Below are 18,101 nucleotides of genomic sequence, written 5' to 3'. Positions count from 1 at the left end.
ATTCGAAGCTCGGACCATACAAGTAGGAGTAACTTACATTAACCATTCACCTAACAGACAATGACGCACAGGGTTTGGCACTACTTTATCAGATTGTTCTATCAAATATAACCTAATTAACACAATAGTAACAAATTCTACTGCCTAGAAAGTGTTCTGAACAAGGAGAAGTTCATTATGCACATTGTAATTAAGTTACAAGAGGTTTATATCCTATCAGAACGGCGCATCCACCAAGTCAACATTTGGAATATTCCATTAAGTTAGCTTTCACCGTAGCTAAAGGAAACGTATGTGCATGAGTACAAAGTTCTTCGTAGCAGAGTGGATAAAATCATGGTTCGATAACTACAAGGTTCGCGGTTCGAAACCCGTCTCGGAAGCTTCAGATTTTTAAAATTCTTTATTCCTCAGTTCTCAAGATCTTTCTCTCCATTCGTAATCATCTGATGCTCTCAAAAGTGTTTCCCACCTTAATTCAACAACTGCCTATTTGATCCTCGCAGTTCGAAACCTTCTCTTCTTCTGTATCACAAAATCACAACTTTCGTCATAATACGAATGCTGTCCGATCATTTTTCCCCAGTTCTAAACCTGTGTATATAAATCATTCCTCTCTGTCTCCATATTTCAATTTCTCTCTCTGTCTCTCTCTCTCTCTCTCTCTCAATGTCGCCCAGGAACTCGTATGGCTTGAGATCAAACCTTCGACTCTTGAAACCAAATGTAAGATCTCTAGCAATGTGCTATCGTAACTTTATAGGTTTGTCTTTAAAAGCAGTGTCATTTTAGATTTTATTCGGGGGGGGGGGTCTCCGCCGACAAAAATTTTTCACTTTTTTTATTAGTGCATTACTATACATGTGCTCAAACAATATGTATTTATGAAGCTCAAGGGAGGGGAAATTACACCCTCCTGTTCTGCCCAAATGACGCTCTTGGAACATTTCCTTGCAATTACTGAAAGGAAATAAAATGAATCATTGAATAACATTCATTTCTGTCAGTAGATATTCTCGATCTCTTTGCGTGCATTACAGGCTTTAGGACGCACAGAATTTAGTGCCGTTATTGGCAATTTCCATAGACTTCTTAGGGAGTATCTTACTAGCTTGCAGTCTTTAAAGAAGGGAAAGAATGAAACTAAAGGTATTAATGAAGCTAAGGGAAGATTGTGAGACTTTTTTTTTTCTTTTTAAGAAATAGGCTCTTTAAAGATATTTCAGAACAAATGAATGAAAAAGACTGTTGTAGAGCTATAACATTGTAAACTTGATTCCTGTTTTTTTTTTTTCGTCTGAATGGAAAGAGTGTATTACGTCGCACACGCTGCTTCAGACAAGGAGAGGTGGAGGATGGAGGGAGTTAAATTGAAGACAAGAAATAACTAATCGATCGAGACATGTATTTCTGGATTGCATAAGAATACGGGGCAAGAGTTTGTTTCCACCCAGAAAACAAAATGATGTCAATCCTTTCTTCCTTCGCTACTGACATCTCTTTTTCATTGGTTCGCCGGCCAGAAAAGAAAAAAATAAACATTGGCGTGAGATTTTTGGTAAATTATTTGGCAAATTACCTCTCCACTGAATGTCACAACACAGGTTCCATGTGATGTCCTTTCAGTGTAATGCATAACTGTAGGCACCGGAATCACTCTCACTACACACAGAGGAGAATATCGGATGAAATTTTATCACAAGCGTGCTAGATGCGTGCCACAAGGTGTCTCAAATCGTGAATTCTCTCCATACACAATCTTCTTAAGATGTCCCCACAGATAAAAATCAAGGAATGTTATTCCAGTGGGTCTGGGCGGCTACTCCACAGGACCACGACGACCAATCTCTTCTCTGAAAGCTGTGCATTTAACCATTTACGCACACCAACTCCATCGTGTGTGGGGGCTACGTAGTGCTGAAAATAAGATGAAAAGCTGCCGTCTTCGTCCAGTATGGAAAGAAACACAAGGTAATCTATTGCGCCGTTAAGGTGTTGACAATGTAAAATTGCCCAATGATGCGGGTGTCCCGTGTGCCACACTACAGTATTATATTTTCTGGACTATGTTTTCTATTCGGGTCAACCCAGTGCGGATTTGCGTCACACCAGTATCGACAGTTATGCAGATTGACCTCCCCTTTCAAAGTGGCGTACGTCTCATCGCTGAACAGCATACCTTTAGAAAACAAGGGATCCCGTTCCTGTTGTTCGGTAGCCCACATACCGAACTTCAAGCGGCGATCAGGTCATCCTCGTTAAGTTTATGTAGCATATGCAGCTTGTAAGGATGCCACTTATAGGTGTGCAATATTCGGAGCACGAAAGATTGTCTTACTTTACATTTCAATAACAGAAGGAGGGCACTGCGTTTTGGACTTTTCACAAACGATGCTATCACCGAAGTTGCTGTTTCCTCAGTGGTGACAGACTTTGGTCGCCCACTACGTGGCCTATCTTCTATAGAGCCAGTCTCCTGGAATTTTGTGATCACATGAGTGGCCGTGCTGTGCGATACCGATTCTCCCTGTTTGGATGCTGTTTTTAGGTATCTGCAATTGCTCAATAGCTGCCTTCCTCGGATATAAGGATGATTTCTACCTTCTGTGCCTTGGCCAGACCCATTTTAGATCACCTGCAACAAAGTGAGATTATCACAACTTCAATGTAATTTTCCACCATTACGCCTTCACAACTCAAGAACCCTTCAATATTGACAAAACATACACAATTGCATTCATGAAGCCGACCTAATGTTATTTAATATGCCGCATGCCCCTATTTATTTTTTAAAAATGACTAGAATCCAAGATGGCAGCCACGATCAACATACACCTCAAAAGTTGCGGCCCTTCACCAACATCAGTTGCCATACTCACTTCTGATTTGTTCCCTTCCGGCTTCAAATTATAAAGGTGTCCAAGGACTTTCGACTCACCCCATGTACATATATAAACTTATTGGAAACACTTGAAGTTGGAAACACGTTAGATATTTGGGTTGACAATGGTCAGGCAGTGACCGCAGCGCAGAGTTGTTGGTGTTAGGGAACGCAACGAGCAGTACATCGCCAGTGCGTAGTGAACGGAGCAGACGGTGCTAGTCTAAAATATAGTCAAGTTCTCTGATTTTCAAAGAGAGTAAATTGTTGTCACTCGTTTATGTTTCGCAAATATGTTGGCTGTGTCCTTAGGGACAATGCAAAATATAATAGTCCTACAAAACGCATAGCACAGTCACGTCAGCAAAGTGGAACAGTGGTAGGAAGGAAACCCTCAGTTACGGATCTAGAATGTCGTACGATTGCTATGCATGTGACGTATGAATTCAAGCAGTATTTCCCATGCCTGTGTCGATAATCAGAGTCCTCCTTAAGGTACATGACATGAACATAGTGGACACTTTGGAAAATGGTAATATGAATGATTGTAAGGAATATAAATATGGCATACTTATATATATGTTAACAAGTTGAAACGAGAACTGAGATATGGACAGAGATTTTAAAAAAAACAAGTAGAAAAATGTAAACAAAAACGGTAGCATGTAAAATAGAAATGTAAGGGTCGTAAATACTAGAAGAGACATGCTGATATTAATTGTTATCGTATTAATTTTCTAGTAGCATTAATTAGTACATAATAAGTTATTAAGCAAGCAATTAGTGATAAAATATGCAATGTTACCACGTGCTTCTCAGTACTAACATCAACGATTGTATGGAAGTGGAAAGGCCACATAACAACTGATAGCAGCTTCCCAAAAATGCCGCTACATATACCAATACACTTCTTAATGCTTCGGAGAACACCTTGTGCTGCAATACAAAGCCCCAGATCATGTTTACGTAATAAATCAGCTGCATTCAACATCCCTATTGCGAACTTCCAGTTCATTGTGTTCATCCTTTCCTGATAAACCTCCTGTTTCGTCCACCCCATAAACAAAAATCGAGAGGGGTGGGGTCACGAGAACAAAGTGACCAAAAAACCAGACTACCACGAGCATTCCATTGATTAAAATACGTGGCATTCAGATGTTCAGTGGTGAACCGACTGGCATGAGCCAGTGCTTCGTCATGCTGCAAGATGAAGTACCGCCTTATATGCAAAGGAACATCGCCTAACTGGTACATCAAAGCATTTTGTAGCAGATGGAGGTCTGCTGTGCACACATGTGATCATGAAGATAAAGAGAAAGGAGATAATAAGAATGTCACCAACTATGGCACACCACAGGTTTATGGAAAATCCGTCTTGATAACATCTCACAATGATTGTGTTAGGATATTCCCGAGTGCAAAAGTGTCTGTTACGGCTATTATTCACACTAGAATGAGTAAAGATCGACTCATCAGTAAATAAAATATTTTTGCTTGTGTAGTAACCAGGGGCGTCATTTAGGGGGCAGGAGGGAGCAATTCCCCCCCAAGAGTTTGAAAATACATATATTTAATTGATTGTATATTAACATACTAGTACAAGACGTAAAAGTCTTGTGTCGGTGGTGCTCTTGCCCCCCTCAAGCGAAGTCTGAAATGACGCCCCTGGTAGTAAATAATGATGGATTTAAAGATGGGAAGCACAATCAGAAGTCTGTAAGTTCTGCGCTGGTTGTTGGTGAAATGAATTTGTCAGCATGTAGTGTCCGCCACACAGGGGTACGAAAAATAATCAGACGTGTTGGCATTTGTCTGGTACTTGAGGTAAGACTTTGTTGCATCATTGCAATGATTTCTTCCTGTTCTTCACAAATTGTGTGGTTTTACATTTGGAAGTTACTTTAACACTGGAAACTATCTCACCCTCGCTCAATGCATAAAACTTATTAGGAAACACTGCTCTATTTGGTGTACTACGTAATGGAAAACCCTTATATTTTTCAACAGCCGCGTGAGCATTTTCGTCACAAAACCCGTACGCAAATATAATGTCCGCATGCTTCTCATTGGTGTATGTAGGTGTCATTTAACGGTAATTTTGTGCTAATATCTTCGCAAGCAACCCAGATAAAGCATATCACAAATGTTTACTTGTTCTAGGCATACACACTCACAGCACTGAATGAAATGAAATGAAATCTATAGTTTTACGTCCCACGATTATGCCGGTTAGGCTAAAGGAGACGGTGATGATGAGATATGAGTGAATTGGTGGAATGAAGAAAGTGGGAGGAAACGGAAGAACCCCGAGAAAACCCACGAGCACGGTGTTTGTCCACCACAAAGTCCACACGGCGCCAGCTGGGATCGAACCAGGGACCCCAGGCACCGGAGGTGAACGCTCTACCACTGAGCCACCGCGCCCTCGTATGGCACTTCAATAAGTAACTGTGTAATGTGTACTGTCAGGTGTTGGCAAACTTGCAAACTGGATTTGAAACATTTCTAATCGACAACTAAGTACCCCGGACAAAAAATAGTCACCCCGTGGTACTCAGGTTAATACCGTGTAGAACTGCCCCTGACCTGGATAACCGCCTGCATGCGATCGGGAAGGGAGTCCACAAGGGTCTGCAAGGCCGTCACATCCAGTTGAACCCACTCACGGAGGATAAGATCACGCAATTCCACCAAACGCCCGGGGTGCTGATGTCGACGTTTCGCCCGCTGTTTCAACTGGTCCCAAAGATGCTCAATTGGGTTGAGATCCGGTGATTTTGCGGGCTATTCGAGATGTGGTAGGGTACCTGAATTTTCCTCAAACCAGTCATATATTGGTCCAGCTGTGTGAACCCTGCTGTTGTCGTCTTGAAAAATGGGGTGTCTATAGCAAAGTCATCACGAAGGAAGTGACTGAAGGGCAACACCTGTTCGTCCAGGATGTTCAAATAAACGTTCATGTTCGTGGACACCTCAATGAGTGGGCCCACCCCATAGTACGAAAAACACCCCCAGAACATGACAGACCCACCCACGGCCTGCACCTGACCTTCCACACACTGTGGGTGAAATGCTTTATGTGGCCGTCGATGGACACGACGCCGGGCATCATTCGAATACAGGCAAAATCTTGATTCGTCAAACCATATGACACGGCGTCATTCTGCTACTGTCCATGTTTGATGATTATTGGCCCACTGCAGACGTGCAACTTTATGTGCATGTGGGAGCAGTGGCCTTTTGCGAGGTACCCGACTCCATATGTTCATTACATGCAGTTCCCGTCGCAATGTTCTCTCGCTGACAGGTTGGACTGGGCCTGCATTCACGGACTGCAGTAATTCTTGGCGGGTTTCGAAGCGATTTCGATTCACAAGCTTGGCAACCTGTCTTCGGGCCCGAGGATCTTTTTCCGACCACAGTTTTGGCGTTTCATGGCCACGTGTGTTACACCACTGCTTGTAGACACGTTGAACAGCCCGCAGCGAAATTCCAACAAATCGGGCAACTTCCATCACTGTGTGTCCATGGGTACGGCCAAACACTATTGCTTCTTTTTGCCACTCCGTCACGTCCGCACCCTCCCCATCTTGCCGCACACACACCTCTTCGATCTGTTCTGTGTCACTCCACAGTAATGAACTATGATCGCCTCGAGGCAGTGTACGCATGTTTGGCCATGTGATTCGACCAATACGCCATCTGTACCTGTTTGCCGACGCAGCCTTGCTCTTGCGCAGGGGTGACTAATTTTTTGTCCGGTGTGTTTATTTTAACATGTATGAGCCTCGAAACTACTATTCAGTAATTTTCAGGAAATGTGATAGTTTACCTACTAGCTATTATGTAGCTCCTACCTATATTAAATAAGCAATTTACTTCCAAAACATGAAATGGGTTGAACTTCGTGGCGGCATTATTATTTATGATCATATCTCAGCCATCGTTTAAAATCGGACCCTTCTTTATATGAACTTTCTTTCTTACAAACGCCTATCCTATAATTTCCCAATTCAGGAACACACTGTACTTTGACACATGTCACGCTCTACTTCAACTTCATTGAATTTTGGTGTACATCGCTAGTGGTTAAATCAACTATCTCATATAGTTAATGGGAGAATGAAGTGATTTTAGTAAGACTTCATTGGTCTGTTTTCCTGTACAGTTCCCAAACAACTTCATTTGCAAAGCATATTATTCTTTATTAAATGGAAACTACTATTATGGAGTATAATAAAGTATGTGGCTTAAATCATCAATCAATATATATAATAAAAGTAAGTGTGGTTTGTCCGTGCGTGCCACCAAAGCTCCGAAACCAAAACCCGGAGCCCCATGGGAGTTATATGGTATTGTATCCATGTATCTCCCATCCATGAAGAAGGTTTTGGTTTGAACCAGCAGGAGACCTAGAGGGAGAAAACGCCCTAGCAACGGTGTTCCTGTGCTAAAAAAAGGGGAGGTTAAATTTTAACCACAATGCATGCATTTCTTTATTTTCAATTTCAATGTTGCTTTTCGTTTTACAGAAATCATTATTGATCGAATATTCCAGAATGTTCTAGAATTATCAATAATCTTGAAAAATGTTACTGACTGTTATAGAAGTTTCCCAAGTTTCGAGAATGTTCTAGAACTTTTAAGATGCTCTAGAATGATCCAGGAAGTTTTAGAATGTTCTAGAATGTTCGAAGTTGTTGTAGAATGTGCCAGCATATATTATTTTCCTATAGGTTCGAAAACGTTCTAGAATGTGCACCACTAGGAAGATACATATTAAGAATACTGGATCATTTTTATTAAAGTTTACAGGTAACATTATCATTATGCCCAGGTTCTTCTCAACCTATTTAATGCTTTGAAAGGAAAATGGTGGGGCTGTGTCTAAATGATGGGAGCCAGACCACAGAACCTACCTTAACCTAACCTAACCGAATCCTATCTACTACTACTATTTGTACTACTACAAGCACTAGTTGCTACTACTACCAACTACTACTACTCTTGTTTGTACCACTACTACTACTACTATTTGTTCTACTACTACTACTGCTACCACTATTACTACCAACTACTACTATTACTATTTGTACTACTACTTCTGCTAAAGGCTGCCTCCCATATCTAAACACAATTATCTCTGTAGCGCCCATGAAGTTTACCTGTTCCAGGTTGAGTATCGCCATGCACCAACACAAGGCGAGTCTATATAGAGTAGCGACACTATTTCCACAAAGAAACGTGTTTCAGAGTTACGGTAAGAATTTCTTATTCAGAAGCATCATTTACTAAAATTATAGATTACTGCGAAACAACTTTTCTGGGAGGTACAATGACAGAAAGTTAAATACATACCAGTTTTATCTTCAAATTACTTAATGCTCTTTGGCACCAGTGTGCTCAAATAGCACCAAAGAAAGTTAACAGGCAACGATGGGTCGGAGTCTGAGCCATTACATTTATTTACAAGTTTGTTTAAAAGAAGATATGTCTACAGACATCGTCGAAAATACAATGATGGTTTCAGAATTATCATAAAGTACCTAAAATGCCCGTTCTTCGCACAAGGAAAACATGTTTATAGGAAATGAGTTATTCTCAACAAACTGGAAATTAAATATATGGCAGGGAAACTTTTAAAATATAAGATCGAATCAAGCAAAAGTTAAATTGTCAGACAGTTAATTGTATACCAGTGATATGTTTAAAACGTAACAAGTGAAAGTAAATTGCTAAAGGTAAAACTTAGTGAACAATGTATTAAATGAAATTTAAGAGTGTTAAGTAATAATAACGCTATACAGAATGCGCAAATGTAAAACAGGAGGTAATCTAGCCACTAGATAACAAATATAATTTATAAGCAAGTATGGTAATAAAACAACCTAGTTAAGTATGAAATAAAATGAAAATAACATCAAATACTAACCAGACTTTCCTTTCACTACAATTTTCTTCATTCGAATTTAATAGCATTAATGTTGCTTTTTTTTAAAAAAAATGAATTTCCGTTCACTAAATTTACCATTCTTGCATAACCGTGCACTTCATACATAAAAGTACGAAACTTATTAAATAGTAACAAATCAATTTATAGCGAGTCACCTATCTCCTATAAACATAGTTTCCCTGTGCGAAGAACGGGCATTTCAGCTAGTCTTTGATAAATTCTCAGTCTTGAGGCAATTCTTATTCATAATCATATTTTGAGAATATCTTAGAGAAAACGCATCTTGGTCAAGACTGTTCTTCCTGTCTGGTATGAATTAGTGAGATCAAAAATTTGTCTTGCGAAATGTTTATGAGTAAGGTCAAAATGTCATTTTCATCAAGATCTTTTTATTGAAAACCTATATCTCAAAATCTTGGCTGAGTACAATTGAGGCGTTGGATGGCAAAGTGTCGTATCATTTCCATGAACTTGAAACCATAACCTGTTGGATGGCCAAGTTGCCTATCTCAGAGTTAAAAGACAGCACAAATAACCGCAGCACAGGCCACAGGCCAAAAGATGACAGCACAAATAACCCATTTTGTCCTCTTTTTCTATGTCGATTCTAATGAAAGTTTCAACATCTCACAATATCTCAAAACCGAGTTATGCCGCTTTGCCATCCAACGCCTCAATTATGAGACATCAATTCAAACTTCAAGATAGATCTTGAGAAAAAAATTCATCGAGATGCATGCACGAATACGACTTTTAGTTCCTTAATACCAATCCTATGTCGAGACAGAAACTCTGGGCCTCTGTTAACCGCAACACCGGAACCTGGGTCCCGAACTAACACGATAGAGTAGTAGCTAAATTTGGAATACTAGCTTGTGTTAAAATTGAGTTAATACAACTTTTGTGTATATGTGTTGACTCTGGATTTTGTTTTCAAAAGAGGCTCCAGCATATCGTACAAGGATAGCAATTGAAACTTCGAAATAAGGTCCGGAAAGTGTTCGTTGACTATGGACAGTGAAGTTTTGTGGCGAGCTAGAAGTCTTGACCTAATCCCACTAGACAATTTTCCATGACTTTTTTAAAAAAGTAATTGGTTTAAAATAATTAGTATTTTTTATAATAATTGGTAGGAAAACGAAATGAAAATGAAATCTTTGAGTTTTACGTCCCACGATTATGCCGGTTAGGCTAAAGGAGACGGTGATTATGAGAAATGAGGGAAATGGTGGAATGAAGAAAGTGGGAGGAAACGGGAGAACCCCGGGAAAACTCACGCACACGGTGTTTGTCCACCACAAAGTTCACTTGGCGGGAGCAGGGTTTGAACCCGGGACCCCATGCACCAGAGTTGAACGCTCTACCACTAATAATTGGTAGGGATGCTTACATTGCGATTGCGTTTCGACTGTATCTTCTGTTTCTTCGGATTATAATCGAACTCGTGCCAACTCGTGCCAACTCGTGCTAGCAACTGTGGCATGTTCCACGTTGTTCAAACAACTTTCTCACCAACATAACTGTAGCAGATATTCGCTTTCGTCTCACGACGACCTTTATTTCTTCACTGTAGCAACATCTATAGAGCGTCTCAGCCTTAGATTGCAGTACAGGAGTAAATGGCAATGCTTTTCCTTATGCCCATTGTTGCCAAACTTAGCCTGAATTTTAGAAATAGTTTTTTTTACTAGATATGGATTGATTATTGTAGAACATTGTATTCTCTATCAAATAATCTGTTTTCCCCATATCAAGAAGAATTTTCAAATATTGAAATAAATTGAAACAATGAAATCTTACTAATGGCAAATTCTAACATCGCGTTAAATATATCATGTCATAAGTTCAGAACTGTAAGAGGTACAAAGTTGAAACTTAAACAGGTATTAACACCATATTTGGTGTCAATGTTGGAAAAGTTTACATTAAAAAAAATCGAATTTTAAAATAAAAAATGAAATCTAAGAGAAAGTGCGTATACTATTGCGATGAAATATGTAGAAAAGTTGACTAGTAAGAAACTTTCTTATTTTTCAGGTTAGATGGGGGTGCAAAGCGAGAAAAAATGTTGAGAAATGATTGAAGTTTTTTTTTTTTTAATGCAGGTCGATATCTTTCTTTATTTAGGCTTTATGACTTTTACTATTAAGAGTCAACTTTCCAACGTGAGCGCATCTGACCAGAAGAAAGGTAGTGACAAATCTTGCCAATGTTATTTTCCTTATAATTTTTGTTTTAAACTCACTGATATAGAGTTTCTTGCTATACCGATGAGTAATCACTGTTGGTGCTATGCGAGCACGAATCAACTGCTTAACAGAAGCATGGTCGCAAAACTGAATCCTGGACCCAGAGTTGATATGTTTAAAACAAAATGTTTAAAACAAGTGTTTAAAACATGTTTAAAACGAGGGCTGTTGTTTTATTCAATTTGTTTTAAACGTTTTAAACAAATTGTTTTAAACGTGTTTTTTTTTCGATGCTGGTTGGGCATGTTTAAAACAACTCAAATATCAGATTGAAGAAGCTAATTTAATTTTCTAACCAACAACCCATCCTCCGCAGGATTTGTGCATGGAGTAAATTACAAGCAGAGTTATATTCTTATTATAACAGCAATTACTGAACGAAATTCTGCACACCAGTGTGTGTATAACTAAACCAACAGAAATTCAAGTGAAGTATTTGAACATTTCTTAATTTCCAAGAATAACGAAGGTTAAACACACTATACACTATTCTAAGATCCAAATTCACAAATTCAAAACTTGGGTATTTTTTGATCACTATCATTTCCATAATAATGGACAGTTCTCACATAATAAGCTAGAAGAAATGCTCTGGCAAATACAATACAACTCATAGAAAAGAACAATGAGTAGCCTACAAGTAGCAAATGACATATTTTAACTAAACAGTTTTCAAGATACGTCTCTATCTGCAACATGGGTAGCTAATAATGATTAGTGTCTACGGTATAACAACACAATTAACTCTAGACACCCGCCAGGGATTTTAACAAAATGGTAGACTCTTACGTTCGGGGCTCTGGTGACTCCCCTAATTATCACAGAGTCATGAGTTATACACCATTGGAAAGCTTATAGACCACAAATTCCAACGAGGTAACATTCGTGAAATTCCCGTCGTATTCGTAGAAAAAGAACAGACATAAAAAAATCATTAAAATATGAAAATATTGACTTTGCGGTCTCCCTACGCTGACAAAATGGTGCTAATGTGTAGGCCACATACTTGTGACAATAATATAAGAAATGGTAGGCATTGATGCAATACAAAGGGAAGGAATTCCTTTTATGTAGGAAATATTTAAAAAAATATGCGTAGTAAAACATTCATAGAATTAGACATTCTCTCCCCTCCCTCACTATAGTACCACGTCCATATGCAAATCGTTTTTGCTGCACACATCATGTATACGAACAAGAATTATGCTTCTAGACCACTTCAGTGAAATATATCTTGTCTTATATGGGACCCCCTCTTCCTCTATAAACAACAAGTACACATACAGGTTACTATCATATAGGGGACTGCTTCATTGCTTCACATACCAATATTTATGGATGTACCACAAAGGGGGGAGGAATACCCGCCGAAACCTGATGAAAAAAATGATGAAAAATTAACAAAAAACTTCATCCTCCCTCTCTCGGCCGTACATACGTAACCCCTATATCCATAAAATGCAACTGACGGAAAGCTTCATCCCTCAAAAATACTTTGCCACCAAATCATATTTATAGCTTAATTAAGGACTGAGCTATTGATGTTTGTTGTAAAAATAAATGTAATTTACGTCTAAAAACTTAAACTCCAAAAATTGGCTAACTTTGCCTCCTCCCTGCTACCCCATATAAGCAAGAAGTACAAATACACGATATTACCATGTAGTAGCCTACTTCATTGCTTCACGTAACAATTTTTATGAATCTATCCCCCAAGGCCCCCCGAGGGAAAATGGCCCCCCAAAAAACTGTTGAAAGAAAACAGAAAAACACGATATTTATCCTCCTCCCACATACATAAAATGCACACCAACAAAGCTGCATCTTTTAGGAATAAATTGGTACCAAAACCATCTTCCAGCCTTACTTTGAGGTTCAAGACTGAGCCATTGAGGTTTAAAGCCCTGACACAGCAGTTGCGTTAATGGGCGTTTAAAGATTAAGACTGCAGACGACCAGTAGAACGTAACACAAAGAAACTAAACTACATATTCTCTGAACGGAGATCGGGAAAATCCCGATTTCTTTCTTCGGAACTGAACATTTGGGCGGATCGAGATTAGGGAAGTTCCCCAAATTTGATCTAGCGGTTGAATATAGATGGCAAGCAATACTAAGTGTGTAAAACTGTAATATATATGACTATTTAGATTATTGTTTTAAACAAAAATAAACATTTTAAACATGTTTTTTTTTGTTTAAAACAAAGTACTTTGTTTTAAACGTTAAAAACGTTTTAAACAAAAAAAAACATGCTTTAAACATAAAAAAACGTTCTTTTTGATTTAAAAAAAAAATGTTTTTTTTTCAACCCTGCCTGGACCACTCCTACGAGAAACATTGCGTCAACTCCACTCAATCTTATGTTTCACTTACTTCGCTCCTTTGCTTTGATATATATATAAGACTAACATTCAGACGTGTAGTTTTTATTGTCTTTCTTCCAAGAAAGACAAATTTCAATCGCGGCTGAATAGTAATAATAAAACTCCTCACTCATTGGTGATAAAAAAAAAGTTATTAGCTTTCGTAATTGATTCGTTTACAGTTCGCACGTGGTCTCTAATGTCCTTTCGAATGCTGAAAATTTTGACAGTGAAAGTTGGTTTCGTTTCTAATTCAATTTTTCTTATTTACTATGGATACGCTGATTATTATTATTATTCTTTTTTTTTTAGAAAGAAGCGTTCATAACAAATAACTTAATGAGCTCACAAAACAGAATGAAAAGGCTCTTTGTTCTTTCCCCCTATGTTTCTTTAGGAAGCATTGAAGAGACAAAATATATTTTCGGAGAGTTTGATTATTCTGTGTGGTTTTGTTTCTTTGCCCAACTATCTGTACCTTGTTGGATGTCACTAAACGTGATTTAAAGTCACAACTTGTGCGTTTGTTTAGAACAGATATAATAGGGTATTTTTTAATTCTTCTTCTGTTTCCAGTTTGATAATGTGTGTCTGAGGTGTCAGAAGTGAGTATAGAAACCAGGGCAATACAGTTCCTATTCACCATTACATTTGTAGATTGTTGAAATGTTTAAAATATTTTATATGTCGTGTGCAATATTGTATTTACTGTATTGTTCGTCATGGAGAGTGAAGTGTGGAAAAGACGTTCAGTTGGTAGGCTGCGTGGGAGAGAGGGTCAAATAGTGCCGAAAGTGTTTAAGTGGAAGCAGTGAAAGTGATTAAAAGGTATTTAGGATGCGTCTTTTCTCCTTTTATTTTATATTTACAAATCTTTCGTTAATATTCACAAATGCATTTATAATTTCTTTTAACAAAAGAAACGCTACCCAAAGCTTCAAACCCATTGTATTTTAAACTATAATATGTAACGGTTTCGTATATCTAACATATCCTTCCTCAGGCACTATAGAACATAAATGAAAATACAGACATAGTCATTATTATGAACATTTTTTTTAAAGTTCTTTTAACAGACATATATATAGTCATTGTTAAGAAAATTCTCTTGACAGATGTATATATATATAGTCATTGTTACAAAAAAAAATATTATATTTGCTGAGGCCTTCACCCAATCCCGTAAGTCTCCTTGTTCACTTTCCAAATAATCACGTTCCTCCATTTTTGGTACATGTAGGGCATTTTTTATTTTCTTCTTATCTATGCTATCCAAACTTCCTTGCCATAATTCATTAATAGTTAGGCCCCCTATCGAGTTCATCAGTTTATCTCTTCCTACTAGAGTGCGATGGTTCATTTAGACTTTCTGTTATTTGTTAAATATCATACTGTTGTTCCGCGATAAAATCGGATCTAAACCATCGGAAGTGGGAAGCAGCCATCTTTACAGTATACTCAATGATGTAATTTTTATTTGACAAACGGAATTGGATTTGCGGATATTTTGCGTTTTCGCAATACAGACGAATGAGCGTTTTCGTACGTCATATTTTCTCGACACGTATCACTATCACACTACTCCAGTTTTCACTTTTATCCGACTTCAGTAGCAGTATTTTACCCATTGCTATTCCTTAGTTTGCCGCACAATTGTTACAGGAAATTTCTGTGTGAAACGGTTTAGTCTGTCATTTATTTCAATCAGGGGCGGATCCAGGACGGACTTCTGGGGGGCGGTGGGTTGTAATACTGCTACTTACAGCTACTTTTAAGATCTCCAAGCTTTGGGATGGGTTTTATTTATATATAAAAAAATAAAGTTCCCTCTTGTGGCGGGCGACCGCGTGCTCCCCCCACCTGGATCCGCCCCTGATTTTAATCATGTATTCTATTCGTTTCATAAGTTCTTTCGATTTCATATTGCTCTTATCGAAATTTTATTGCAATGATATATAAACCACCATAAAAAGAAATTTCCAAGTGAATTTGACTGAATGAAATGTAAAAAGGGTTCAAAATAGATTAATTTAAGGAAAGCTTTATTTACAGACTGTCACTCTTTTTGTCTATCTTGTTCTTTCTTCAGAAGAAAACATACGGCGGAAGAAATGTGGCAACAGCGCGCTTCATTTACTCTGTACTGCAATCTAAGAGTGAGACGCTCTATAGACTTACGATACAGCAATGAAATTTTGCAGGGATATAGAATTTATACCAAATAATTAAAAAAAAAAAATCTTCCTAAAAAGGGTCTATGCCAGTATGGGTTCCTACTACATAGAACTCCTCAATTACACTGAGTTAGAACATAGCCATTTTTGTAGGAGCAATTTGGCTTAACATGGTAAGTATTCACTCTATTGGCAAAATGAGTTATGCATTTTATCTCTATCAACATTAATAGATGGTGCTGGAATCTGCGTCTGCATCTATTGACTTTAATTTCCATCTATAAACAATCGATGTAACTATTTAGTGGATTGAAATATCTACTCTTTGGTTCTTTACCTACAACGCAACGCGACTTGTCATCTAGTGAAATTCGCGTCTTCAGACTAGGACCAACATAATAGTCGTAATAGGAGGCGTCATTTCCAGTGGAATCCCCTAGACAACCCAAGGGGTGTCTTGGAGACACCCTGGTCAACTTTTAATGCCATTATTCTTAATAGATATTTCGTCCCGTGTCCTGCGCTCTAGAATTATTCTATCTCTTTGAAATACACCCTCTGATTGCGCTTCCTAGGCATTTTTTTACTTTACCTCAGAAAAAAATAGCGTTATTTTTTATACTAACGTAAAGGCCCAAGGGGTGCCTCTGAGGCTCCTATTGAAGTATGTACTTTTCTAATTATTTGATACTGTTCATTTTTTTTTTTTTTTTACCATTGACAAATTATTTCATATCAAAGTAGTGACTAGCCTTTCCAATTAATGACGGAAAAGACAAATGGTCGCAGTGGGTTGAGGTAGCTTGTATATGCAGCAGGGAGTTTCAGAGGCACCCCTTGGGCCTTTTAAGGGTAAAATTAACATGGGCTTCTCGGGTTAAGTTATTAAATAAGATGTGTTAAGATTGAACCATACAAGTAATATAATTTCACAAATGGCAGAAGAAACTTGTTTGGCATGTGTCATTGCATTGAATTGCATGGAAATGTTGGATCCTCTTTCCCAGTTCGCTCGAGAGTTTAAAAATAAGACATATCGTTATATTTCCCTGAGCTGCATATATATATAGTCGCTCACATTAATATTCGGTTTTTATTGGGAATTGCCATAAACAAATTGGATTTGGATAAGAAACGGCCAAGTAAACGTAATTTGTAAGGCAAAAGATACGTGGATACATATTGAACTCTGAAAGAAAAAAATGTGACACAAAATGCTAATCAATGATTGGTAACAGGATGTGAAACAGACAATGGACCAAAAATACCTCCCATTAATATTCGGTTTCGATAACGCCAACGGTGTTTACTCGTTTCTGTACTATGTACAGAGCATGGTATGGTGACAAAACATGTACTGCAGATGACAGCAGAAAAGAAGTCATGGCAGAGGTGCATAAGCAGCACTGAACATTGTGAATGAAACAGGTTACATGGACGGTGGCGAATATGAGTAGAAAAGGTAAAAAATACAAGTCTTGAGCAGTGGCAATTGTAGATCTGTCATCAAGTAAGAAACCGTACATAAGTAAAGTCAAGAGAAGAAAATATTTAATTTCAAACGAGAACATGTAGGTAAGTCGGCAGACTGGTGGGAAAACGTCTAAACCAAACACCTCAAATTTACTTTCGTTCATGAATAAATGTTACCCACATGTTTCCCTGGCCATCACGGTCACCAGACCTCAATCTCATCGAACGCATCTGGGACGCCATCGAAAGATACCTTCGGACTGTGGACCCTCTTCCGACTAACCTGCGGGCTCTGTGGGAGAATTTACAGCAGATATGGATTGAGATGCCACAACAACACTTCAGTCACCTAGTGGAGTCCATGTCGCACCAGGTAGCACCAGAAGAAAGGTGGTGCTACACGGTGTTAGGTAGGTGTCTCTAATTCAACTGGTGATCAGTGTATAAGATAATTGACTTGGCGAATGCAATATATTTAATAAATATATATGGTTCCACTTACCAAGAACTCTAAACTGCAATTTTCTTGTATAATAAAAAATACAGGTGCTTCAAAATTGGAACTATTTACTTTTCCTTATAAAATATTATAGATATACCTTTCTTTGTAGGAATGCGTTTTATTTCCATAGAACGAGAGAGAGTCCCATTCGCCACTCACGAAGCTCAGCTATAACGATCTCTTGTATTTTTGTAAAACTGAATATATTATCGCAAAATCCACACAGAAAAGATGATTGAATAATATTAGAATTGAGGTGGACGTGTCTAAATAAGGTGGGCACTCAAAAAACTTGATGCTCTGAACTGTTTCCTCTCTTCTGTGATACATGTCGGCTGCTCCTTAATGATGTTTACCGCAATTTCCTGGCATTCTGTAGGCCCTGTGCTTAGGCTCATATTACGCGTTATTGCCAATGATTGTATTTAAATTTTTTATCACTATGTGAATTCTTAAGCACAAATGTTTCTTTTTATTTCGGTCAATGACCCAATTTTCAAAGA

Source organism: Thermobia domestica, chromosome 6 (genome assembly GCF_964235325.1).
Source record: "Thermobia domestica chromosome 6, izTheDome1.hap1.1, whole genome shotgun sequence".
Classification (NCBI taxonomy): domain Eukaryota; kingdom Metazoa; phylum Arthropoda; class Insecta; order Zygentoma; family Lepismatidae; genus Thermobia; species Thermobia domestica.
This window is presented reverse-complemented; position numbering follows the sequence as displayed.